Here is a 27,490-nt window from a genome sequence, read left to right on the forward strand (position 1 = left end):
TACCAGTGTATTTATGTGGTATCAGGATATGGTTGCCAGATAGACTGTATTTGATTATCCCAGTTCACGTTTACAACAGATAGCTTTAAACTACACTAGAGCACTGGCTTTGTATTGTACTGTGCAGAGACCACAGGTACCAGAACCATAACTCTACCATCTGTAGCAGCTATATGTCAGAGGCAGAACAGCTAAATACTTACCTCATGGGAGAGCAGGGTTTGAGACCCGCAGCCCCCTAAATTCACCTCCGCACACAGCCAATGGAGATCTGCTTATGCATGGGTCATAATTCCTATGGCCCTTGGATAATAGTCCTGTATTTAGCCTACTCAACTTCTAGCTGTGTGGGTGGAGGCGTGCAGAGACCCCCATCCTGTGGGGAGAGGGGTTAGAGGGAATAGACTTGATGCATGGCTGAGGGGGACGCCCCATGGCATCCTCGCCCCCGCCACTGTGTGTTTTGGTACCTTCATCTAGGGCAGGTTTCCCCAACTGGTGGCCTGCGGACATAAATTAGCCCGGGAGTCATTTTATTAGTTTTCTGAGCAAAATAGTTTTTCTTATTATTATTTTATTATTAATAATGAGCAAATCAGCTCTAAGTGATTTACACTTTGGACATTTTGTTCCAAAGTATTCCCATGCATAATAGAGATACGTGATACAAATGTAAACAAGGTTTGAAAGTAAGTTGTTTTTGTCAAATATTTTATATTTAACTAGGCAAGTCAGTTAAGAACAAATTCTTATTTAAATGACAGCCTACCCCGGCCAAAACCACCCTGGACGACGCTGGGCCGCCCTATGGGACTCCCAATCATGGCCAGTTGTGATACTGCCTGGAATCGAACCAGGGTCTGTAGTGATTCCTCTATCACTGAGATGCAGTACCTTAGACTGCTGCGCCATTCAGGAGCCCTATATGTTGGCTTCTTGCAGGCAATTTGCAGTCAACAAATTATTTGTAATTATGTTCTGGCCCCCTAACCATCCGCTCAAAAAAAAAAAAAAAAACGACACGCGGTTGAATCTAGTTGAAGATCCATGATCTAGGGTATGCAACCATGCAGTCAATCAGCAGGAGGCGGGATCATCAATCACCAACACTTGCATCGAGATGACATGGGATGTGCAATTGGAAAATTCACAAAGCAAAAGCCATCGTACATGCTTTAGATGCTTGTTGTTTGAAGAGGGGTTTGAATTAGTCTGTCTGACACCCAACTTGAAGTCCTCCTGACTTCATAGTCTGTAAAGACTGTTTTGATGCTGTCAGCGTGATGCGATGATATTGAAGGAGGCTGTGCTTTTACTGGTCGGTTCTCCTCCGTGTCTTTCTCACTCAAACACCCACAGGCACAGCAACACGTAGCCCCAGTCCGCCGCCCTTTTTCATTACAACTGTTGGATTTTTAATTCCAAACAACAGGATTTTTTTTTTAAAGAGCGCGAGAACCAATCAATGCGTCCTCATGCGTACGCTCAATTTCTGCATTAACAAACGGCTTCCTGTCCAGACCAGTGAGTCACAGCTCTGCTTCGGTGTGTGATCACATGGGTCGTGTCAGCCAGGCTGGAATTGAATGTGTTGGGCTTGTTTTACTGAAGTCTGTCTAATTCCGTTAGGGCAGACCAAATGAGAACAGAGAGGGGTACAGTGTCCATATTAGGACAGCAACCATATAGGGGGCTTTGGGGAGTTGAGGCAGGATTACATAAAATAGGCAGTGCCAGCCTAGATGCTATACTAATCGATCTCCTGCACTGGTCTACTCAAGAGAAATAATTAGATATAAGGATTACTTGTCCTGGAAGAGCATGGTTTTTTTTTTACTTAAAAAAGAAGTGCAATTGCCTATTCCACTGTAAACTCATTAGTTTCATCCTTTTCCACAGGAGGTTTTTTGTTACAGACAATAAAAGAGGCACATTGCAATCTTGGTCACTGAATATCCTGTATCTAAAACTTTCAATGTGTTTCACATCAATACACCAAGCTTGAATTTCAGATTCTGGGCCTATTCTTCCCTATTTCTTTATAATAGTCAACCAATTTTATTACATCCTACATAGAAAACTTTGGCTCCAAAGGCCCCATCACCATTAATAACAACAGCTCCCTAATCCACACCATCCATCAGATTCTGGGTTCTTTCTCCCTCAGACCTTTCCATTTGTCACCTGCACTGAAACTCTATCAACACCTCCTCCTCTCCCTCTGTGCAGAGTTCACTGCCTCTGATATCCTGCCGTTTCGTTTTAAATGAGCTCTAACAACTGGATAATCTGAAATAACATTGCCTTGTGCCAGGCCTGAAAAAACATGTTCCGAGCTAATGGTTGTTCCCCTGGACGTGTAATGTAATAATTTCGGTGAAAAGGAGTGTTGGGGAGGGAAGAGAGGAGAGAGAGGAGGAGGGTGATGATTTAATCTTTTCTCTGGGTCTCTGGTCCCTCATTTCACAGTCCACTCTGACAGGCAGATAGGAACGTGGCAGATGAATCAAAATTAGACGATCATCCTACACTTAGCTCACATTGGCAGGCAGGCAGGCGGCGTGCATGTGGTCATCCTCCCACCTCCCAGAGCCAATGATGACATTGAACCTGTCCCGCCTCATGATGATGCATAATTATCTATGTAAAAACACTGGAATATGGCTTGACTTCACTAATTCTGTTCCTTGTGTCCAAATAAACACACAACCGATGTGATCATGAATGTAAAAGACACAGAGTGACACTTTCTATGGGGAACATGCTAATAATGCCTATGATACACGTATAGTTCATTGTAATACTTGCTATAGGTAATCATAATAATACATTTATTTTTATATAGCACTTTTCATTACAGGTAGTCATAACAATCCGTCTCTAAGTGCCTTGCTTTGCATTGAGTTAGCATTCTTAGCTAGTGTTAGCTACAGTAGATATCTCTACATGAATATCCCCCCATATGGCAGCTAACGATCTAACGACTTGGGCCAGCTGGCTGAAGTGCCTCTGATGTTTAATTCATATTGGTTACATAGTCTTAGCATCAGTCTGGCCTCAACACATTTTCATTTGAACCCAAATGATCTCAATAGGCTTCATTACAATCCTCAATGCTGTAGAGAGTGGTATACTACATATAGCCTCTTCTCCAATGAACTCTGACATTATTTCCTGGTACTTCAAATATTTCATAATGAGGTCATCTTTAAGTTTCGCTGACAATTAGATTGAGTACCGTTATGCATACAGTCTATTGTGAAGTGATTTCATTTTTTAACCCTTATTTTACCAAGTAAATTGACTGACAACACATTCTCATTTATAGCAATGACCTGTGGAATAGTTACAGGGGAGAGGAGGGATGAATGAGCAAATTGTAAGCTGGGGATGATTAGGTGGCCATGATGGTATGAGGGCCAGATTGGGAATTTAGTCAGGACACCTGGGTTAGCACCCCTACTGTTACCATAAATGCCATGGGATCTTGAGTGACCAGAGTCAGGACACCTGTTTATGTCCCATTCGAAAAACATACAGGGAAATGTCCCCAATCACTGGCTTGAGGTATTGAAATATTTTTTTAGACTAGAGGAAAGAGTGCCTCCTACTAGCCCTCCAAAACCACTTCCAGCAGCATCTGGTCTCCCATCCAGGGACCAACCAGGACAACCCTGCTTAGCTTCAGAGGCAAGCCAGCAGTGGGATGCAGGGTGGTTTGCTGTTGGCCTTCACAATAGTTAATACATGGAAATTCAAAGCAATTAAGAGACATTTGGTCTCTGGTCATTTTTAGAGACCATTTTTTTAGTTGACCTGATTCTACATTGACGATGGTCTCTTTTAGATACATAGGCCTACTGCATGTTCATTTTCTAACAATACAACATCATAAAAGACAAATACTGTTGATGAAATAGAACAGATCAAATAAATTACATTGTCATCTATAATTCAAGTAAAGACACATATACTGTACAGTATGTTCCAAATCATGCGTCCTTTTCTACGCTGCTCTGCCTTACCATGCAAGTGCACACTTCAATTTTTAAAAATCATACACTTAAAAATATGACTCAACAAACAGTATATCCCAACTATGCTCTCACGCTCACAGCAGCTCCTCATTTAGGCCAATTCACTTTCGTTTTCTCCACCTAGCGCTAAGTACCCTGCTCCTTCCCCATGCTTGGTGTTGGATATCATAAACAGCACTTACTGGTTTCTAGCTCCAGTAGAAGCAGCTGCTTGGCTGCCAGTCCCTGGTGGTGGGAGCACCTCTGTTTGTGCCATGCCATTGATTGGGAGTAATGGATCTGGCTTGGCCTGATAATGCATGATGTAATTGTCAGAGGAGTTTAATTATGCACTTATTAGATGAGGGACTGAGCTTCCACTCACACACATATACAGTGCCTAGTGAAATTATACATACCCCTTGCACAGTCTTAACATTTTGCTGCCTAAAAAATGTCACCTGAAATGTTATTACATTTGACTTTTTTCCTACAGATCTACACAATCTACTCCACATTTCTAAAGTGAAAGAAATGTATAGAACATTTTCCAAATTAATAATACATAACAAAATATGAAGATGTCTTTATTGTGTATGTCTTCACCCCACAGAGTTAATACTTGGATGAAGCACCTTTGGCAGCCATTACAGCTGTGAATATTTTTTTATAATATTCAACCAACTTTGCAAAACTCTTAGGACAACATATGTCTATTGTTTATGTCAAAAGTACATTTGGTTTGGAATCATTGATGTACAGCAACATGATTTTCACATTTAAGTCAGGACTGAGACAACACCACTGAGGAACACTCAACACAACTTGGAAAGACATTATTGTGTGTAAATCTTGCTGAAAAATACAACTCTATCCCATGCTTAGGTAAGATAGTCTAGTGTTAGCTAGCTACATTTTCAGATATTATACTTTTTCTAATTTTGACAGAAAGTGGTTTAATTTCCAGCTAAAGTGTACTATTAGCTTGTTAGCTAACGTTAGCTGGTTGGCTCCCTAGCTGACATTATTTGTTTCCAAGAGCTAGCTAACATTGGCATTGTTGGCACTGTTTATTGTTTAACTAGGTAACGTAGGTTGGCTGGCTGGCTGGCTAACGTTACGTGACGTGTGTAAAACACCCGTTGAATATGGCCGGTGTCAGTAAACGTCTACAAAAAAGCGTAACGAAATTGTTGCCAGCAGATCTGGTTAGGCTGTTTTCATGTTAGCCAACGGTAAATAAATAATTGTCCAGTGTCAAGTGTACGCTTCGAGAGTGAAACGAGATGGGTGGGCCTAAGACTTAGGGTGAGGTTTGGAACTCTCTTTCTTATTGGTCTATGAACTATTCACCACATGGACAATCACATTTTTTTACTGCACTTTGCATTTAGCTTTTTACATGGGCTTTGCTCCTTTCATGTTTCTTTTGATCCTGACAAACTCACCAGACCCTGCCAAAGACAAGTATACATATAACATGATGCTACCACCAACATACTTGAAAATACAGAGAGTTTCACTCTGTGTTGTGTTATATTTCAATTTTTACAAATGTTGCCCTAAGACAGTGTTTCCCAACTCCAGTCCTCGAGTAAACTCAAAAGCACACATTTTTGTTATAGCCCCAGACAAACTCACCTGATTCAAGTCATTAAGGGCTTGATGATTCATTGACAAGTTGAATCAGGTGTGCTTGTCCATGGCTACAACACAAATGTGTGCTGTTGGGAGTACTGGAGTTGGGAAACACTGCCTTAAGAGTTGTCCAAGATTGGTAGAATCTTATTCAAAATTATTCACAGCTTTTAATGGCTGCCAAAGGTGCACCAAGTATTAACTCTGGGGTGTGAAGACATATGCAATCATTACATCCTCATTTTGTATTTCTTAGTCATTTGGAACATTTATTTTTCTTTAACTCTGAAAAAATGTGAAGTTGGTTGTGTAGGTCGATAAGGGAAAAATGAATGGAATCCCTTTTTAGATAACATTTTTAGGCATGAAAATGTGAATACTGCAAGGGGAGTGTAGACTATGTGAGTAGACGCAGACACACACACACACACACACACACACAGAGACTCTCTAATTTACACAGTGAATGGCAGTAAAATGTTTGGCCACATACAGATGTACTGTATTTATGTATTTATTTCACCTTTATTTAACCAGGTAGGCAAGTTGAGAACAAGTTCTCATTTACAATTGCGACCTGGCCAAGATAAAGCAAAGCAGTTCGACACATACAACAACACAGAGTTACACATGGAGTAAAACAAACATACAGTCAATAATACAGTAGAAAAATAAGTCTATATACAATGTGAGCAGGGAGGTGAAGGCAAAGAAAAGGCCATGGTGGCAAAGTAAATACAATATAGCAAGTAAAACACTGGAATGGTAGATTTGCAGTGGAAGAATGTGCAAATTAGAGATATAAATAATGGGGTGCAAAACTATACTGTATACTGTATGTTCTATTGGACCTAGTATGCAGTGGTGTCCGGAATGATTGGATCCCTTGATAAAGATGGGGGAAAAAAGAACACTGAGCTATATTGTACGCTCAAAAACCTCATACCAATGGTCAAGTATGGTGGTGGTAGTGTGATGGTTTAAGGATTCTTTGCTGCCTCAGAACCTGGACGACTTGCCCTAAATAGAAAGCACCATGAATTCTGCACTGTATCAGAGAATTGTACAGGAGAATGTCAAGCCATCCGTCTGTAAGCTGAAGCTGAATCGCAGCTGGGTCATGCAGCAAGACAATGCTCCAAAACACACAATGAAGTTTACATGAAAATGGCTAAAAAGCAACAAATTTGAAGTTTTGGAATGGCCTAGTCAAAGTCCAGACGTAATCCTAATTTGAGATGCTGTGTTAAGATTTTAAACAAGCACTTCATGCTTAAACTCACAAATGGCACTAAGTTAAAGCAGTTCTGCATGCAAGAGTCCTCCAACGTTCCTACACAGCGATGTGTGAGACTGATCAACAACTACAGGAAGCATTTGGTTGCAGTCATTGCAGCTTAAGATGGCACAACCAGTTATTTGATTTTGATTTTATTTGGATCTCTTTTAGTCTCCATTTGGACTAATCTTTCAAGAGTCTTTAAACATTAAAATACAATTTATAATACGAACACATTTCCACATATAACACACTATTACAAACATACATAATATACTAACATAATGACCCAATATACTAACATAATAACCCAATAAATACTCAATCTAAAAAAAAAAAGATTTTTCATCTACTATAGTCTCACAACATTTCTATGTATTATATTTAAATTGTTTTAAAATAATGTTTAAATGTATATATTGAAAGGTTTATGGTTTGCTCAGTTCATTTATTCAATTTCTTTATTGCTCTAAATCGAAATGTTATTTTGCCTATTTCTCTTTTCTGTCTGGACAACGCATAGATGGTGGACAATCTATTCCTAGTATTTACGGAAAGTCTGTCTCTTACCAACTGAATACCGTTGTGAATAGGACTTGGCCGTTTTAAATGATGTATATTATGAAATAAAATAAGCATGTTCCTTTCAATTATCTTATCGATTGATGACCAACCAAGAACAGTGGGCATGACTGCAACAGAAGAACCATATCTCCACCTTAAAACAACCCTTGCTGCTTTGTTCTGTGCATTCTTCATCCTCCTAACTTCACTTGATGATGCATTTCCCCAGACCACAGAACAGTAGTTCACCTGACTCTCAATTAATGCTTGTGTTATTTGCTGCAGAATTTTTCCTGGTAAATATTTAGCCATCCTTCTGATTATGCATGCTGTTTTTTTTTTTTTTACATAGATTAGTTATTTAAGACGACCATGATAAGCAGTTGTCTAGCTGCACTCCCAATAGTTTGGTTTCTGACACTTCTTCAATTTGTACTCCTCCCATACTTAATTGTATCCCATGCTGTTTTAGCCTTTTCCTAGTGGAACAGACCAACATAACTTATTATTATTGAGTGTAAGGGGGCAATTACTTTTTCACACAGGGGAATTGGTTGTTGCATAACTTTGTTAATTAAATAAATGAAATAAGTATATAATTGTTGTGCATGTAATTTGTTCACTCAGGTTCCCTTTATATAATATTATGTGTTGGTTCAAGAACCGATGACATTCAGTATAAAGAATATGCAAAAGTAGAGAAAATTAGAAAGGGGGCAATTACTTTTTCACGGCACTGTATTTCCACACTGTGAGGTTACTGTGATATAGTGAAAATTATGCTAATGCTCTTTTAGTGTAAGAGCTGTTTGAAAATACCCGCTGAAATTTCAGCTTGTTTGCATGGTATGGGATTTTTGGACCATCTGGTGACATCACCAGGCAGTATAAGTTAATCAGAGGAGGCTGGTGGGAGGAGCTATAGGAGGATGGGCTCATTGTAATGGCTGGAATGGAATCAATGGAACCGAGTCAAACGTGGTTTCCATATGTTTGATACTGTTCCATTTATTCCATTCCAGCCACTACAATGAACCTGTTTTGCTATAGCTCCTCCCACCAGCCTTTTCTGAAGTTAATAGACCAATAACAAAGACAGTTTGCCCTCCTCTATCTCATTTTCAAGTTACATATCCCTCCTATTAGGCTCCTTCAATTAGGCAACTCACTCAGGGGTACTCCCAGACAGTCCTAGCAAAATTCTGGAATAAGAAATTGCTTTTTGCTAATAATAATTTCTTTTTTTTGCAATTTTAATTGAAAACAATCACAGTAAGGTACTTCATTTGATTTGATATTGATATTAAAAAAAACGGCTGCATTGGACCTTTAAGGTCAACGGCATCAGTACCAGGACATTTAGGCCAAGAACCTGCTTGCCTCTGCCAGGATGGCTGAAACTTGGCACAAGTGGATCTTTCACAAGACACTTCTAAATCCAGAAAGAAATGGTTATTTGACCACAAAATCTACATTTTGCTATGGCCATCTCAGTCTCCGGACTTGAACTCCATTGATAACCTGTGGTTTGAATTAAAGCAGAGCCGTCTGAAAACAAGGGGTGAGACAGCATTTGCCCCGGTACTTTACAGGCAATCAGTTCCTAAAGTGATCGCCAGGATACCAACCTCTGGTGGGCCAGATAGAGGCCAAGACAACAACACAAGGTTAGTGGGTTTTATCAAAAAATAATTGTTAAAAAGTCGACCGTGTATAGTGTTAAATGTAACCCTGCCTTCCATAAAGCTTACAGAATGAATAATTGTAGAGGATTGTAATCAGATGAACAAATAATGTGTTTATGACAAAATTGAACTACAAAATATTGTCCATTGAAGTTGTTGTCTCTGTCTCTTTTGATATCAAATTCAGAATGAATAATAACTAGGTTTGTGGTAGTTTAAAAGGGTTTGATCCACCTTAGGCCAGAAGTCTTTCCAATTCACATGACCCGCCAAGAAAAACTCCAGCAGTAAAATCATAGCACAGATTAAGGGATAATAATTTGTCATAGCCTACAAATAGGACCCAGTTTTACTTGACCAGGTCATGAGATCAGGAAAAACTCCAGGCCCCATAAAAGATGTGTATATCAATCAATAAATCAAATGTATTTATAAAGCCCTTCTTACATCAGCTGATGTCACAAAGTGCTGTACAGAAACCCAGCCTAAAACACCAAACAGCAAGCAATGCAGGTGTAGAAGCACGGTGGCTAGGAAAAACTCCCTAGAAAGGCCAGAACCTAGGAAGAAACCTAGAGAGGAACCAGGCTATGAGGGGTGGCCAGTCCTCTTCTGGCTGTATCGGGTGGAGATTATAACAGAACATGGCCAAGATGTTCAAATATTCATAGATGACCAGCAGAGTCAAATAATAATAATCACAGTAGTTGTCGAGGGTACATTTTGCCACACAACTTTTGAACCTGTGGTGCCACCTCTGAATTGAAGAGGGCAGTCCATAAGCGCAGATGAAGGATATCAAGGATCTGGAAATATTACGTGTAGATGAATGGTCTAAGATCCCTCCTAATGTGTTCTCCAATCTCTTAAAAAAAAAACAGATCCAGTGCTGGAGTAGTGAAAACAGGGGTGCTAATAATTTTGAGCACTGTCTTTTAGAGATTTTGCTATATTAGTTGTTAAAGAAAATACATTTTTCTGAGCAATTGTATTTAAAATATATACACTGCCATTAAAAAGTTTGGGGTCACTTAGAAATGAACAAGAAAAGCTAACTTTTTGTCCATTAAAATAACAGAAATACAGTGTTGACATTGTTCATGTTGTAAATGACTATTGTAGCTGTAAACGGCAGATTTTTAATGGAATATCTACATAGGCGTACAGAGGCCCATTATCAGCAAGCATCACTCCTGTGTTCCAATGGCACGTTGTGTTAGCTAATCCAAGTTTATCATTTTAAAGGCTAATTGATCTTTAGAAAACCCTTTTGAAATTATGTTAGCACAGCTGAAAACTGTTGTGTTGATTAAGGAAGCAATACAACTGGCCGCCTTTAGACTAGTTGAGTATCTGGAGCGTCAGCATTTGTGGGTTGGATTACCGGTTCAAAATGGCCAGAAACAAAGGACTTTCTTCTGAAACTCGTCAGTCTATTCTTGTTCTGAGAAATGAAGGCTATTCCATGCGAGAAATTGAAAGAAACTGAAGATCTCGTACAACGCTGTGTACTACCCCCTTCACAGAACAGCCCAAACTGGCTCTAACCAGACTAGAAAGAGGAGTGGGAGGCCCCGGTGCACAACTGAGCAAGAGGACAAGTACATTAGAGTGACTAGTTTGAGAAACAGATGCTTCACAAGTCCTCAACTGGCAGGTTCATTAAATAGTACCCGCAAAATACCAGTCTCAACGACAACAGCGAAGTGCGACTCCAGGATGCTGGCCATCTTGGTCAATTACCAAGATGAATGTTCCTGAGTGGCCTAGTTATACTGTAGTTTTGACTTAAATCAGCTTGAGAATCTATGGCTTTCTAGCAATGATCAACCACCAACTTGACAGAGCTTGAACAATTTTCAAAATAATAATGGGCAAATATTGTGCAAAGCTCTTAGATATTTACCCCCAAAAGACTCACAGCTGTAATCGCTGTCAAAGGTGTTTCTAACATGTATTGTCACGGGGGGTGAATACTTATCGAATCAAGATATATTTGTGATTTATTTTTCATCATGTTTTTATAACTGTTCAATGTTTTTTTTTAAACTTCGACATTACAGTGTATTTTGTGTAGATCGTTGACCAAATGTAAAAACTATATATTTTAATCCCACTTTGTAACATAACACAATTTGGAAAAAGTTAAGGGGTGTGAATACTTTCTGAAGGCACTGTACATATACAGATATAGTATGTGGATCTATGCGGTAAGCTCCAAAAGTATTGGGACAGTGACAAATGTGTTGTTGTTTTGGCTCTACACTATCACTTTGGATTTGAAATTATATGACTACGAAGTTAAAGTGCAGACTGTCACTTTTAATTTGAAGGTATTTTCATCCATATCGGGTGAACTGTTTAGAAATGACAGTATTGTTTGTACATATACCCCCATTTTAGTGGACAAAAAGTATAAGTAGTTTACAAAAAGTATATAAAAGTTTAGTATTTGGTCCAATATTCCTAGAACACAATGATCACATCAAGCTTGTGATTCTACAAACCTGGTGGATGCATTTCTGTGGCAAAATGCTTAGGGCAGACACACAAATAAATAAAATATACGTTATGTCATTTGAAGTAACTTTCCAGTATTTCCAGATTTCTATGAAGTATACCAAACAAAAATATAAACGCAACATGTAAAGTTTTAGTCCCATGTTTCATGAGCTGAAATAAAAGATTGCAGAAATGTTCCATATGCACAAAAAGCTTATTTCTGTTCAATTTTGTGCAAAAATGTGTTTACATCCCTATTAGTGAGCATATTTCCTTTACCAAGATAATTCATCCACCTGACAGGTGTGTCATATCAATAGATAAAAGGCCACTCTAAAATGTGTAGTTTTGTCATACAACACAATGCTTCAGATATATCAAGTTTCGAGAGAAGAGACCATGCAGTTGACATGCTGACTGCAGGAATGTCCACCAATAGCTGTTGCCAGAGAATTTAATGTTTATTTTTCTAGCAAAAGCTGCCTCCAATGTCGTTTTAGAGAATTTGGCAGTACATCCAACCAGCTTTACAACCGCAGACCACTTGTAACCACGCCAGACCGGGACCTCCACATCCGGCTTTTCCACCTGAGTGATCTTCTGAGATCAGCCACCCAGCTGATGAAAGTGTGGGTTTGCACAAACAAAGAATTTCTGCACAAACTGTCAGAAACCGTCTCAGGGAAGCTCATCTGCGTGCTCGTCGTCCTTACCAGGATCTTGACCTGACTGCAGTTCGACGTCGTAATCGACTTCAGTGGGCAAATGTTGACTTTGGATGGACACTGGCAAACTGGAGAAGTTTGTTCTTCACAGAGGAATCCAGGTTTTAACTGTAGTGGGCAGATGTCAGACAGTTTGTATCGCCCCATGTCGTGTAGGTGAGCGGTATGCTGATGTCAACGTTGTGAACAGAGTGCCCCATGGTGACGGTGGGGTTATGGTATGGACATGCATAAGCTAAGGACAATGAACACAATTGAATTTTATTGATGACAATTTGAATGCACAGAGATACTGTGACAAGATCCTGGAGCCATTCATCGGCCTCCATCAACGCATGTTTCAGCATGATAATGCACGGCCCCATGTCGCAAGGATCTGTACACAATTTCTGGAAGCTGAAAATGTCCCAGTTCATCCATGGCCTGCATACTCACCAGACATGCCACCCATTGAGCATGTTTGGTATGCTCTGGATCGACATGTAGGACAGAGTGTTCCAGTTCCCGCCAATATCCAGCAACTTTGCACAGCCATTGAAGAGGAGTTGGGCAACATCCCACAGGCCACAATCAACAGCCTGATCAACTCTATGCGAAGGAGATGTGTCGTGCTACATGAGGCAATTGGTGGTCACACCAGATACTGACTGGTTTTCTGATCCTCGCCCCTACCTTTTTTTATGTATCTGTATTCTCAGTCATGTGAAATTCCTAGATTAGGGTCTGGTAAATATTTTTCAAATGCCTGATTTCCTTATATGAACTATAACTCAGTATAATCTTTGAAATTGTTGCATGTTGCGTTTATGTTTTTGTTCAGTGTATGAGTTATATTACAATATGAGTTAAAACGTTTCCCTTCCAATTCCTTTATGTATGTTAAAAAGCAGCCTTTCTGTGTGGGCATACCCAAACAACAAAATGGTGCGGGCGTGTTCTGGTCATTAAAGATATTCAAGCGAGTAGAGCGCTGATTGGCTGGCACAGGAGTATGACATCATACTATGAGGAAGTAGCAAGCATATTTTAAACAGTCTGTTTGTGATCCAAGTTTGAGGGGCTTTTTTGTGTTTTTTCTCCAGTTTATGCTTTTGCCACAAATACATGCATGGGATGAGTCAACAGAATAGGAACCTTTAAAAGTGAGATTTTCAATGGGCATGTACTTTAATTAGACAGAAGAGGCCTTCACATGTATGACGTAGGACCTTCAAAAAGCTTTAAAAACTGACCTTGGAGTTGGATGTGTATCCATGCATCTAATCATGCACCAAAAAACACATTTCCCCTCCTATCACGTGTGCTGGAAAAACTTCATTTGTGGGTCTTCTGATCTCTGTGAGTAAACTTTTACAATCTACAATATAGGAGGTGAGGAGATATGGTGTTATACAATGTGCTAAGGCATGTGAGGCTAGGTACACAAGCAGGCAGCCTGTATTTTTTAAGTTTTGTATATTTTTACCATAACTTTAGCCAGGAGCTCTAAAAGCAGGAGTAAACATCTTAGAGACGTGTGAACTCTGTGTACACTTGTTAACTGGACCGACCTCCCTTTGTGTCTCACACTGTGAGTAATTGTGCCACACGCTTCCCAACTGCAAATCCCCACAGGCAGTATTTGTACAATCCCTCATTGGACAACAGCTTACTCTGCTGTTTATGGCCTCCTCTCTAAATTGCCCCAACTGATTCATAATTTTAGATGAAACAGGAGCGTGTCCGTGGCTCAGGCCAGGTTTTACCCTGGGCTCAGCCCCTAAATAAACCCCATTAATCATGTTTTTGGGAAGAGGGATGGAGAGAAGGATGAGGAAGAGGGAGGAGGGGGGAATGGAAATCTCCTGTTGTCTGCCCATGTTGGGCGATGCATTAATGAGGCTCATGTAGGGAACAGAGGCTGGGGCTGGGGTTGTAATGGAGTCCTCCTGGAATTGATGGGCTTGTTTGTAAAGGGGGTGAAACAGGACACCTCTGATCTCTCCCTCATAATAGGGAATAACACTAGCACTGAGGCTGGGGCTGGATATGAAACATCAAACTGGGTTTTGGCAACAGTCCAATCATATAAATAGTGCATACGGCTACTTTGTCTTCGACATGGAACTACATGGACATAAACATGGATGCACTCGCATATGCTTACAAACACAGACAGACACAAAACCTACAGAAGCATTTGAACCGAAATGTTTACATTGGTGCCTTGTTAAACATTAGTTTCTGAGCTTTACAGCGTGCCCTATTTACAGCGTTTAGCAATTAGAGGGAATGCTCAGATCAAATATGAAAAAACAAACACTGGCAGTTATCATTTTATAATCTCCTGTATGTAAATTCATGTTTGATTTTGCTCATGCAAATTAGAATTTAAATTAACCGCAAAAAAAAAAAGTCTGGGACTCGGCGAAGCATTGCTTGTCTATTGTTTCCTCCAATGGAAATAAATTACAAATATGCAAATAACATTTTACATTGGAGATAATGATGGTGCTCAGAGACAGTGAGAGAGAGCATCCTTAACATGCAAATACACCACTTTGTTGTCTTTCGCAAAGATCAATCATAATTGGGCAGGTACACACAATCACATGCGGTAATTTGATGACCCATTTTATTTTTGGATGGCAAACCCAAAATACTCCCTATCTCCATGTGCTAGGCCTAATTTGTGTGTTCTGCATTTCATTGACTTCGCTGGCAAACAAACGTGCGCTTTTGAAGCTTCTCCAGTGTTGATGGCACAACAGCACGGGGTGATAAAGCATTTGTTCCACCAATTCGGTACTCACTGGAACACTTCAATGACACACGCCAAATGCCTGTCCCTTTGAAATCTACATGACGAACTCCTACACCTCTCTGCATTTCATTTCTGAAAACTACACAACTGCAGTGACATAGATTGATGTAACAATAACTATCAAGAAAACTCATACTAACTGAAAAAGAGTGCCACCAAATGATGGTGGACTCCGATAGAGGTGTATACTGTAGATATACTGTCCCGGTGAGAGAATGGAAATGACCAGTAGGAGACAGGTGTACAGAACACACATTTATTGCCACACTCCAGACAGGCACACACACACAGCAAATAAGAAGGAGGATAGGCTAGTGGAAGTGATTGTCTAGGGAACAGAAGAAAATACAGCATGTATTACAGTAGTATGGATAGTAAGGGCAAGTTAGCATCAGTGTTGGTGGCTACAAAGACTACAATGCGGCCGTGTTGGATGTGGCTATGACCATATCAGGAAGTGCCCGGGGTGTGGTGACGTCACTGGTCGGCCATTTTAGGTAAGGATATACAATGACGCGACTGGCAGCCATCTTGCTCAAGAACGCAATGGGTAGATATTTTATCTCATAGCCTGAACATAAATGTAAACAGAACTATGCCAAAGGGCAGACTGTATGAAGTCTGTTTTTAACACTAACAAATGATTTATCTGTATTAAAACCTAACTCTCCCTTATACATAACAAATACACCAAGCTCTTCGTCTCTCGTCATTGAAAGATTAAATCTGAGTTTCAAGAGGCTGCTACTGCTACTTATATAGTCCACCAGCAGATTGGCGCCCCGACCAGGATTCATGTGTCACGCCCTGACCTTAGAGATCCTTTATATGTCTCTATTTGGTTTGGTCAGGGTGTGATTTGGGGTGGGTATTCTATGTTCTATTATTTGTATTTCTATGTTTTTGCCGGGTAGAGTTCTCAATCAGGGACAGCTGTCTATCGTTGTCTCTGATTGAGAACCGTACTTAGGTATCCCTTTTTCCTACCTGTCTTTGTAGGAAGTTGACTTTGTTTGTGGCACTTAGCCTTAAGCTTCACGGTTTGTTTTTTTATTGTTTTGTCGGCGTCGTTTCTAATAAAAATAAAATGTACGCTCATCACCGGGCACCTTGGTCCACTTCATTCAACAGCCGTGACATCATGATGAAAAATGAATGCCGTATACATATATAAAGACTGTCTGTGCTCGCAAGTTGACCATTCCAAGAAGAGTGCATGGAGCAGTGTTGGGAGGTGGTCAAGTTCTCCCTCTCTGTTGGTGGGTGGAATGTGTGAGGAGTGTGTTTTCAGATGTTTTCTGGCCTGATGTTGCCTTCCCTGCCCTCCTCACACTCCCATTGGTCCCAGTGAACTCCCACAAAGGGAAAGGGATGTTACCAAACACACATGTCCAAGTCAAACGGTTTAAGTTAAACATGTTAAGGTGTAGAGAAATCAACACTGAACCCTGCAATCAAACATTGAAAGAAAGTGTGGTGTATATGTATGTGCATGGGTTAGGGTTAGGGTAAGAGCAAGGGTTAGGTTTAGGGGTTAGGGAAAATAGGATTTTGAATGGGACTGAACTGTGTGTCCCCGCAAGGTTAGCTGTACAAGAGTGTGTGTGTGTGCGTGCGTGCGTTAGAGTTGGGCGGTATACCGTATCCCAGGGTATTTTGAAATACCTACGGTATGATTTTCAAATCCGTTGAAACTATTTATTTTACGTTTTTTATTAAAGTGTAATATTTACAGTGGGATCTGAAAATATTGACACCCTTGATTAAAAATGACTGTATGAAATAAATAGTTCAAATAGTGAGCTGTATTGCATACTCCAAAAAACTGGGAAATCCTATTATTTTGGACTAATTCCGATTCAAACTGTTTAATAGTCACGTATAATAATAATAGGAATACAAATGGTTTTAATGGATGTCGATAGAGGGAGTAGCAGCGAGAAGGGGGTAGCAGGTAGCTGACTAGTGGTGGCTATTCAGCAGCCTGAGGGTAGAAACTATTGCCTGGTCTTTCAGTTTTTGCCATGATGCTCCTGTACTGCCCGCGTCTGAGTGATTTGAAGCGGGGAGAACATAGCATGGCTTCGGTGGCTGAGGTCCCTGATGAGCTTCTTGGCTTTCCTGTGACACCTGGTGTTGTAGGTGTCCTGTAGGGCATGCAGTGTGCACCCAATGGTGCGTTCAGCTGCATGTATCACCCTCTGAAGAGCCTTGTGGTATGCGGCGGTGGAGTTGCCATACCAGGCTGTGATGCAACCCGGCGCTATGTTCTCGATGGTGCTCCTGTAGAACACTGTGAGGGCACCCGGGGACAGGCCACATTTCTACAGCATCCTGAGGTTGAAGAGTTGCTGTCGTGCCTCCTTCACTATGGTATCCGTGTGGTTAGACCTTTTCAGATTATCTGAGATGTGTACGCCGAGGGATTTGAAGTTAATGACCATCTCCACTGTGGCCCAATTGACGAGGATGGGGGCTTGTCTAGCCTGGTTACTCCTGAAGTCCACAATCAGCTCATTTGTTTTGCTAACGTTGAGGGAGAGGTTGTTTTCACCTGGCACCACACCGTCAGATTGCCTTCCTCCTCCCTGTAGGCTGTATCGTCGTTGTTGGTTATCAGGTCTACTACTGTCGTGTCGTCAGCGAACTTAATGATGGCATTGGAACTGTGTGAGGCCACGCATATCATGGGTGTACAGGGAATACAGGAGGGGATAGAGGATGTAATGAGCAACTAGGCAACTCACATATACATTCCTTTTGTACAGGTGGGTAAGGGCAGTGCGCAGACAATGGGGATTGTGTCGTCCGTGGATCTGTCAGGGCGGTAGACGAAATGGAGAGGGTTGGAGGGAGGAGGGGCTATGGTGTTTGACTAGCCTCTCGAAGCACATCATGATGACGGAAGTGAGTGCTACTGGTTGGTAGTCATTCAGGTCAGTTACTTTCCCTTTCTTGGGCACAGGGATGATAGTGGACATCTTGAAGCAAGTGGATATAGAGGCCTGAGCTAGGGAGGGATTGAAAATGGCAGAGATCACAACAGCCAGCTGGTCTGCACATGCTCCGAGGGCCGGCAGCCTTGCAAGGGTTAACACGTTTGAATGACGTACATACATCCTCAGTGGAGACTGTGAGCGTGTAGGCCACGTTGTCATCGGGGGCTCTCCTCAGCAGCTCAGGATCATTGTGCTCAACAAAAGAAAGTACGTATTTAGCTCGGTAGGGTGGCGTTGTTGACCGTGATGTGGTTGGCTTTCTTTTTGTATTCCATGATGGTTAGGAGCCCTGCCACATACGCCTTGCATCCGACCCACTAAATTGCTCCTCCACTTTGTCGCTATGCTTGTGTTTCACCATATTGAACATTCTGCGTAAATCATATTGGTACTGTTTAACCAAACTATGGTCCTCGGTCACCATGCCCTGTTTATAAAGCATCTTCTCTCACTTTCAGTTTTCCTACAAGGCTGCTATCAAGTCACGGTTTTTGATTCGGGTACGTTTTGAAAGATACTATCGGTATCACGTAATCTATCTATTTTTATATGAATCCGGTGACTAAGTCGACGTACTCATTGACATTATCTCCAGAGGCGACCCGGAACATATTCCAGTCCACGTTATCAAAGCAGTCTTGGAGTATGATTTCTGATTGGTCGGACCAACGCTGTATAGACCTGATCACCGGAACTTCCCTCTTGAGTCTTTTTTCATAGGCGGGGAGAAGCAAGTTGGAGTCATGGTTGGACTTTCAGAAAGGAGGAGAGGAGAGGGCCTTATACCCGTGTAGAAAAGGGTATAAACCTCTCTTGGGTAGGGGGCAGTATTTTCACGTCCGGATGAAAAGTGTGCCCAAAGTAAACTGCCTGTTACTCAGGCCCAGAAGCTAGGATATGCATATAATTTGGATTTGGATAGGAAACACTCTAAAGTTTCTAAAACTGTTAAAATAATGTCTGTGAGTATAACATAACTGATTTGGCAGGCGAAACCCCGAGGACAAACCAACCAGGGGGAAAATAAATTGAGGTCATAGGATTTTCCAATGGATTTCTATGGGATACCCTTATTATTAGGAACCTGGTTGCAGTTCCTATGGATTCCACTAGATGTGAACAGTCTTTAGAAATTGTTCGATGTTTTTCTTTTGAGAAATGAAGAAGTAGTCCTGTTCATTGTAAGTGTCACTCCAGGTGGACTGTTTTGGTGCGCGTGAACTGGATTGTGCTTCACGTTGTTTTTATCCGGTATTAGAAACAGTTTATTCTGTCTTAAATTTGATCGATTATTTACTTTTTAGGGTACCTGAGGTTGGATTAGGAACGTTGTTTGAAATGTTTGGACCAAGTTTACAGGTAACTTATTAGATACTTTGTAGGCATGTTGGGTGAGTTGAAACCGGTGTATTTCTGAATCAAACGTGCCAAATAAATTGACATTTTTGGGACATTATCGAACAAAAAGACCATTTGTGATGTTTCTGGGACATTTTGGAGTGCCATCCGAAGGTCTTCAACTGTAAGGCATGAATTATATCGCAATTTCTGACTTTTGTGGCGCACCTGCCTGGTTGAAAGATGATTTTCATGTGTTTGTATGCGGGGCGCTGTCCTCAGATAATCGCATGGTTTGCTTTCGCCGTAGAGCCTTTTTGAAATCTGACACAGCGTCTGGATTAACAACAAGTTAAGCTTTATGTTGATGTATAACACATATATTTTCAAGAATGTTAAATATTTGAATTTGGTATTTTTGAATTTCACGCTCTGCAATTTCACCGGATGTTGGCCACGTGGGACGCTACCGTCCCACCTGCCGATAATTAACAGTGGTCAAGAGTAGAATTTCCACGAGTTAGACAGTCATTTTATTGGTAATATTTTGGGAGCATGGTTCTCAAATTACTTTTGTTAAAGTCCCACGCAACAATGAATGCTACCTCCGGGAAAGCGCTCTCCAGTTTGTTCAAGTTCCAATTAAAACCTTTGAGAGCATTTTTGGTGTCGGCTTCCCCATCGCACCATGCCTTGTTGGCCATAAAGCAGAGCCCACCACCCTTGCTCTTATCAGAGAGAGAGCTTCCTATCCGCTCAAAAAATGTAAAACCCGCTGATTGTATATAATCCGTCTAGATGTCATAGGAAAGCCATGTGTCAGAAAAAAAGAGTATGTTGCAGGATCTGATGTCCCCCTGGATGGAGATTCTCGCTCTGAGTTCATAAAGTTTGTTCATTAATGATTGAATATTGGCGAGTAGTATGCTAGGTAATGGAGGATGTTTCACCTGGCGTCTTAATGTCACTACGACCCACGTCTGCATCTTCACTACCTACTCTCCTGCACGACTCCCAAGCAGCCCGGCGCCTGGTCAAAGAAGCTAGTCCATTGTTCTGCCGTCTCAGGGATTTCGGGGAGTTCGGGTGGACGGTGAGTACCCATCGATTCGTCCAAACATTCTACCTGGGTGTGTGTAGTAATGCATGAAAAAAAGATTAAGAAAATTTGAGAAAAACACTAGAAAAGACACAAGAAATAAACATGCAATGGTTTTGATTATCGGAGCCCGAAAATGTTTTATGAGTTGGAGAACACATTGAGAGGGATCTTTGACCATTCCTCGATACAGATCCTTGATATTCTTTGTCTGTGCTTACGGACTGCCCTCTTCAATTCAAACCAAAGGTTTTGAATGGGTTTCAAGTCCAAAAAACTGAGATGGCCAATGCAAAATGTTGATTTTGTGGCAAATTAACAATTTCTTTGTGGATTTTGATGTGTGCTTGGTGTTATTGTCTTGCTGGAAAATCCACTTGCAGCCAAGTTTCAGCCTCCTGGCAGAGGCAACCAGGTTTTCATCTAAATTATCCTGGTACCGGGAAAATGTCATGATGACGTCCTGGGAAAATGTCATGATGACGTTGACTTTAACAAGGACCCCAGGACCAGCGGAAGAAAAATAGCCAGCACCATATTTTACAGTTGGTATGAGGTTTTTTTTCTGCTCATGCATTCTCAATTCGATGCCAAACACACCATTAGGGTGTGGCCAAAGAGCTCTATGTTCATGTTCCGTGATGGCACAAGGATGATATAGATACTGCCAAACATGTATGTACTCTATGACTGTGTGTGTGTGTGTGTGTGTGTGTGTGTGTGTGTGTGTGTGTGTGTGTGTGTGTGTGTGTGTGTAGAGTGAGCACTGCAAAGGAGGAAATGTGCTCAGATTGACGTGAACACCTAAGAGAGTGTGAAGATGTGTTTACCACAATCTTTCCAATGTACTGGGGGCTACTTCAGCAATTCTCTTAACACTCCAGTATCAATCTTCCCTTGACTGGCCCCAGTGCATGTTTCCCTGAAGAACTAACACTCTCTCTCCTATTTTGTCCACTTCTGCTTTCCTCCTCTCTTGTTCCCTCCATCTCTCTTCCTCTGGTATCTGACCTCATCCCTCCACTAAATCTCTCTTCTGTCAAACGAAGCAACAAGAATGCGGAAGTTGTGAACTTGTGAGGAGCGAGATCAATAAAGCAAGGACAGGCCGAACGATCTTCCTGGAGACAATGCATTTCCGTGCCTGGGATGCCACAGCAGCCCATAAATCCAGTCCACCGGCTAAGAGCTGTGGTCATCATCATCACATGAGGTGAATGAACGGGGTACTGTAATGTAAAGAGAGTTACGTCACTCAGCCCGCCACGTGTTCTAAGCTACTGCCAATAGGCCAGATAAATCCATATTAACAGGTCAATGGGGAGCCTTGATGCATGTTCCTACTACCAAAGCCACACTAAAGAATTATGAGCAGGCTCTGTCATACATGTCATGACAACATACTATAGATGGTTTTTCCTTTGAGAGAGGTGTGCTGTACGGCACTTTGTGGGCTCTATTTTAACAAATATAATGCAATGGTAAATCTAAGCGCTGGCTGTAGCGCTATAGGTCGAGGGGTGTGTCTTAAATATTTTAGCTTTTTTCACAGCCTGAATTGTGAGCGCAATAGTTGGTGGTGGCGCAAACGGCTGGGTTTTGATGAATAAACAAGTTGTAGGTGTGATTAGGGCTTAGCCACTCACTGGCCAATAAACGAGTTTCATGGCTCAATACTGCATGCATTTGTCTCAAGTTCTGTAGGTTATTGACGGCCTTTGCTTTGTCATCCACTCAAATTCGTCTGGGGCACAGAATATTCTCCTGCTGGTCAATTGTGGATTGATGCTACAGTTTATTAAATAGTATAGGCTACAGTAATGAGTAATAGCAACAGTAAAAAGAAAAAGAAAATGCTTGCTCAATGGCCTATTTTTTGGAGTGTTGGCAGTCATCGTTGTAATTGGCTTCAAAGAGCCCAGCCTAGCCTACATGTCTTTACACATCGCACATCTACCACAATAAAAAATACTAGGCTCCTGTAAATTGTATTGTATGTGTAAGGCATGTTCTCAATAAGCAAAATATAGCATAGGCCTACCGTTGAAACTGTATTTTAAGACTGAATAATTGAAATATGTTTAGTGGAGCGAGTCATTGGTAACCGGATGAGAGGCACTCTTTGAAGATGGGGTTGGAACAAGTGAAATTAAGTATGCAGGTAGGCATATGTATGTTTTAGGATGTGCAGTATATTTTCAATTCAAGGCACTCTGAGGCTACTTTGCAAGGCCAAGATAAAAAAATACAATAGTAGCCTAGGCCTATGGTAAGGGTAGCCTATGGAGGGCTTTTTAATCATATGAAATGGACAACGATAAATCTGTTTTTAAAAACAAGAACAATATACAGTATTTCTAAAAAGGATGGGGCCTGAAGTAGGGCTGTGGCGGTCATAAAAAAATTTCAGCAGGTTATTGTCATGCAAAAGACTGCCGGTGTCAACGGTAATTGATCATTAAAAAAACAAGTTTAGCATCTCCAAGCCTCTAAGCATACAAGCTTACATTCAAGCCCTGATGTGAGCCTTTGGAACATCTACATTTAAATACTCTATTTAATCAATTTAATATAACAATAAATCCATGATTTATTTTAGTCGGGTCTAAAGAAATATTATGATATGAATAAAATGTATTGTAGAAGAACAGAACATTAGTTGGTGTCGCGGATCCCCGCTGAACTTTCATCACCTGTCCCCTATTCCCACTGATTAGTATTTGTATATATGTGCCCTTTGGTTTCCATGGTCTTGTCGATTATTGTTCCAATGTCCGTTGGTCGTGTGAGTACCTGTGCTGTGTGTTTTGGCTTTCCTGCCACTTGTATTGCGCAGATGATTACGGGTCTCGTCCCGTGTGGTATCATTGTATATTACGGGTCTCGCCCCGGTGTATTTATTCAAGGTACTCCTCGCACTTTTGCTTGGGTTTCAACCCTGTGTTTTGTATACAGTTAAAGTCTGAAGTTTACATACACTTAGGTTGGAGTCATTAAAACTAGTTTTTCAACCACAAACTATAGTTTTGGCAAGTCGGTTAGGACATCTACTTTGTGCATGACACAAGTAATTTTTCCAACAATTGTTTACAGACAGATTATTTCACTTATAATTCATTGTGGGTCAGAAGTTTACATACACTAAATTGATTGTGCCTTTAAACAGATTGGAAAATTCCAGAAAAGGATGTCATGGCTTTAGAAGCTTCTGATAGGCTAATTGACATCATTTGTATCTGTGGATGTATTTCAAGGCCTAGCTTCAAACTCAGTGCCTCTTTGCTTGACATCATGGGACAATCAAAAGAAATCAGCCAAAACCTCAGAAAATAAATTGTAGACCTTCAAAAGTCTGGTTCATCCTTGGGAGGAAATTCCAAATGCCTGAAGGTACCACGTTCATCTGTACAAATAATAGTACGCAGGTATAAACACCATGGGACCACACAGCCATCATACCGCTCAGGATCTGTCTCCTAAAGATGAACGTACTTTGGTGTGAAAAGTGCAAATCAATCCCAGAACAACAGCAAAGGACCTTGTGAAGATGCTGGAGGAAACAGGTACAAAAGTATCTACATCCACAGTAAAACGAGTCCTATATCGACATAACCTGAAAGGCAGCTCAGCAAGGAAGAAGCCACTGCTCCAAAACTGCCATAAAAAAAGCCAGACTACAGTTTGCAACTGCACATGGGGACAAAGATTGTACTTTTTGGAGAAATGTCCTCTGGTCTGATGAAACAAAAATAGAACTGTTTGCCCATAATGACCACCATTATGTTTGGAGGAAAACGGGTGAGGCTTGCAAGCCGAAGAACACCATCCCAACCGTGAAGCACGGGGGTGGCAGCATCATGTTGTGGGGGTGCTTTGCTGCAGGAGGGACTGGTGCACTTCACAAAATATATGGCATCATGAGGATGAAAAATTATGAGGATATATTGAAGCAACATCTCAAGACATCAGTCAGGAAGTTAAAGCTTGGACGCAAATGGATCTTCCAAATGGACAATGACCCCAAGCATACTTCCAAAGTTCTATTATTGGAGTAGCCATTACAAAGCCTTGACCTCAATCCCATAGAAAATTTGTGGGCAGAACTGAAAAGTGTGTGCGAGCAACGAGGCCTGCAACCTGACTCAGTTACACCAGCTCTGTCAGGAGGAATGGGCCAAAATTCACCCAACCTATTGTGGGAAGCTTGTGGAAGGCAATCCGAAACGCTTGACCCACGTTAATCAATTCAAAGGCAATGCTACCAAATACTAATTGAGTGTATGTAAACTTCTGACTAACTAGGAAGGTGATGAAAGAAATAAAAGCTGAAATAAATCGTTCTCTCTACTATTATTCTGACATTTCACATTCTTAAAATAAAGTGGTGATCCTAACTGACCTACGACATGGAGTTTTTACTCTGATTAAATGTCAGGAATTGTGAAAAACTGAGTTTAAATGTAAATGGTAAGGTGTATGTAAACTTCCGACTTCAACTGTATGCGTTTGTTTGGTCTTCGTCCCCATGCCTTTACATGGCACACTGTAATTTGGGGAATAAAAACCCCTATTACGCATTCCTGCACCTGTCTCCCGATCCCTTTATACCAACGTGACAGTTGTCTTAATCTATGTTATCTTGCTATGCTTCATGCCATCGGCTGTAGGCTTGTTCATTTAGCTGACAAAATATGTTTATAAGTCTCGTGCCATTATTTTATATTATTGGATTTTATGGTAAGAGGAATATAATTTAACTTAGCTGAATAAAACAGAAAGGATATTTTTTCTCTTTCTGGGCCAGAACGTGTGCATATGAAGTGAACATAAAAGTGATAATTGTAAATAGGTGGTACACGCTGATACAAACCTTAGAATGTCTTAGAAATCAAAACATACATGGACTGCATGACGTGACTACAGGCGGTTTATGATTTGTGCTTCAGCTGTTCTCTCATCAAGTGATCACATTTTCACCCAACAGACTATTCTCAATTTAATCTTGTCTTTACTAATATGTCAAATTAGTTTCAATTTAGAACGGCTCATTGTCAAATGGGCAGGAACCAAAAAATATAGACATGTCATCCATATGAACGGGAATAGTGAATGGAAGCCGTGCTTTCCTGACAGTCCATTTTTCAAGGATGCTGGACAGGCTACTTCGGTTTTATAGCAGAGCTGAGCTTAATATGAGCAGTTGAGAAATAAATACACACATCAACCAGTTTTTTTCATGCTCTTGCTGCTCAACAGGTGATATATGCCATGGGCTCTCCAACGCTGTTCCTGCAGCTACCCAAAGTTTACATTGGGGAAACTAAGTGAAATCAGTTCGGGAACATCGAGCCCATCTTTGAGCTTGAGAAAGAAAGGAGGAGATGAAAACACATGGTGGTGAGATATTCTGTAGCTGAAGGTGTAAAGTAATGTGTCAGCTTATTACTCATGAAAATATAAAACATTCCCTTTTACTAGGCTATTCAAAATCATATACAGGGTTTACAGGGTTCATTCAAGGGTTTTTCTTTATTTTTACTATTTTCTACATCGGAGGATAATAGTGAAGACATATGAACCATGAAATAACACATGGAATAATGTAGTAACCAAAAAAGTGTTAAACAAATCAAAATATATTTTATATTTGAGATATAAATACTTCAAAGTAGCCACCCTTTGCCTTGATGATAGCTTTGCACAGTCTTGGCATTCTCTCAACCAGCTTCACCTGGAATGCTTTTCCAACATTATTGAGCATATGCTGAGCACTTGTTGGCTGCTTTTCCTTCACTCTGAGCTCCAACTCATCCTTAACCATCTTGATTGGGTTGAGGTTGTGTGATTGTGTAGGCCAGGCAATCTGATGCAGCACACCATCACTCTCCTTCTTGGTCAAATAGCCCTTACACAGCCTGGAGATGTGTTGGGTCATTGTCCTGTTGAAAAACAAATGATAGTCCCCCTAAGCGCAAACCAGATGGGATGGCGTATCGCTGTCGAATGCTGTGGTAGCCATGCTGGTTAAGTGTGCCTTGAATTGTAAATAAATCACAGACAGTGTCACAAGCAAAGCACCCCCACACCATCACACTTCCTCCTCCATGCTTCACAGTGGGAACCACACATGTGGAGATCATCCGTTAACCTACTCTGCGTCTCAGAAAGACATGGAACCATGTCGTAACCAAAGATCTGCTGTTGGAACCAAAAATCTAAAATTTGGACTCATCAGACCAAAGGACAGATTTACACAGGTCTGATGTCTATTGCTCGTGTTTCTTGGCCCAAACAAGTCTCTTCTTCTTATTGGTGTTCTTTTGTAGTGTTTTTTTGTAGCAATTCTACCATGAAGGCCTGATTCACACAGTCTCCTCTGAACAGTTGATATTAAGATGTGTCTGTTACTTGAACTCTGTGAAGCATTTATTTTGGCTGCAATTTCTGAGGCTGGTAACTCTAATGAACTTATCCTCTGCAGCAGAGGTAACTCTGGGTCTTCATTTCCCATGGCGGTCCTCATGAGAGCCAGTTTCATCATAACTCTTGACGGTTTTTGCGACTGCACTTGAAGAAACTTTCAAAGTTCTTGAAATTTTCCGAATTGACTGACCTTCATGTCTTAAAGTAATGATGGACAGTCGTTTCTCCTTGCTTATTCGATTTGTTCTTGCCATAATATGGACTTAGTCTTTTACCAAATAGAACTATCTTCTGTATATCACAAGAAAACTGATTGGCTCAAACGCATTAAGAAGGAAAGAAATTCCACAAATTAGCTTTTAACAAGGCACACCTGTTAATTGAAATGCATTCCAGTTGACTACCTCATGAAGCTGGTT

The sequence above is a fragment of the Salvelinus fontinalis genome, chromosome 16 (genome assembly GCF_029448725.1).
Source record: "Salvelinus fontinalis isolate EN_2023a chromosome 16, ASM2944872v1, whole genome shotgun sequence".
Lineage (NCBI taxonomy): Eukaryota > Metazoa > Chordata > Actinopteri > Salmoniformes > Salmonidae > Salvelinus > Salvelinus fontinalis.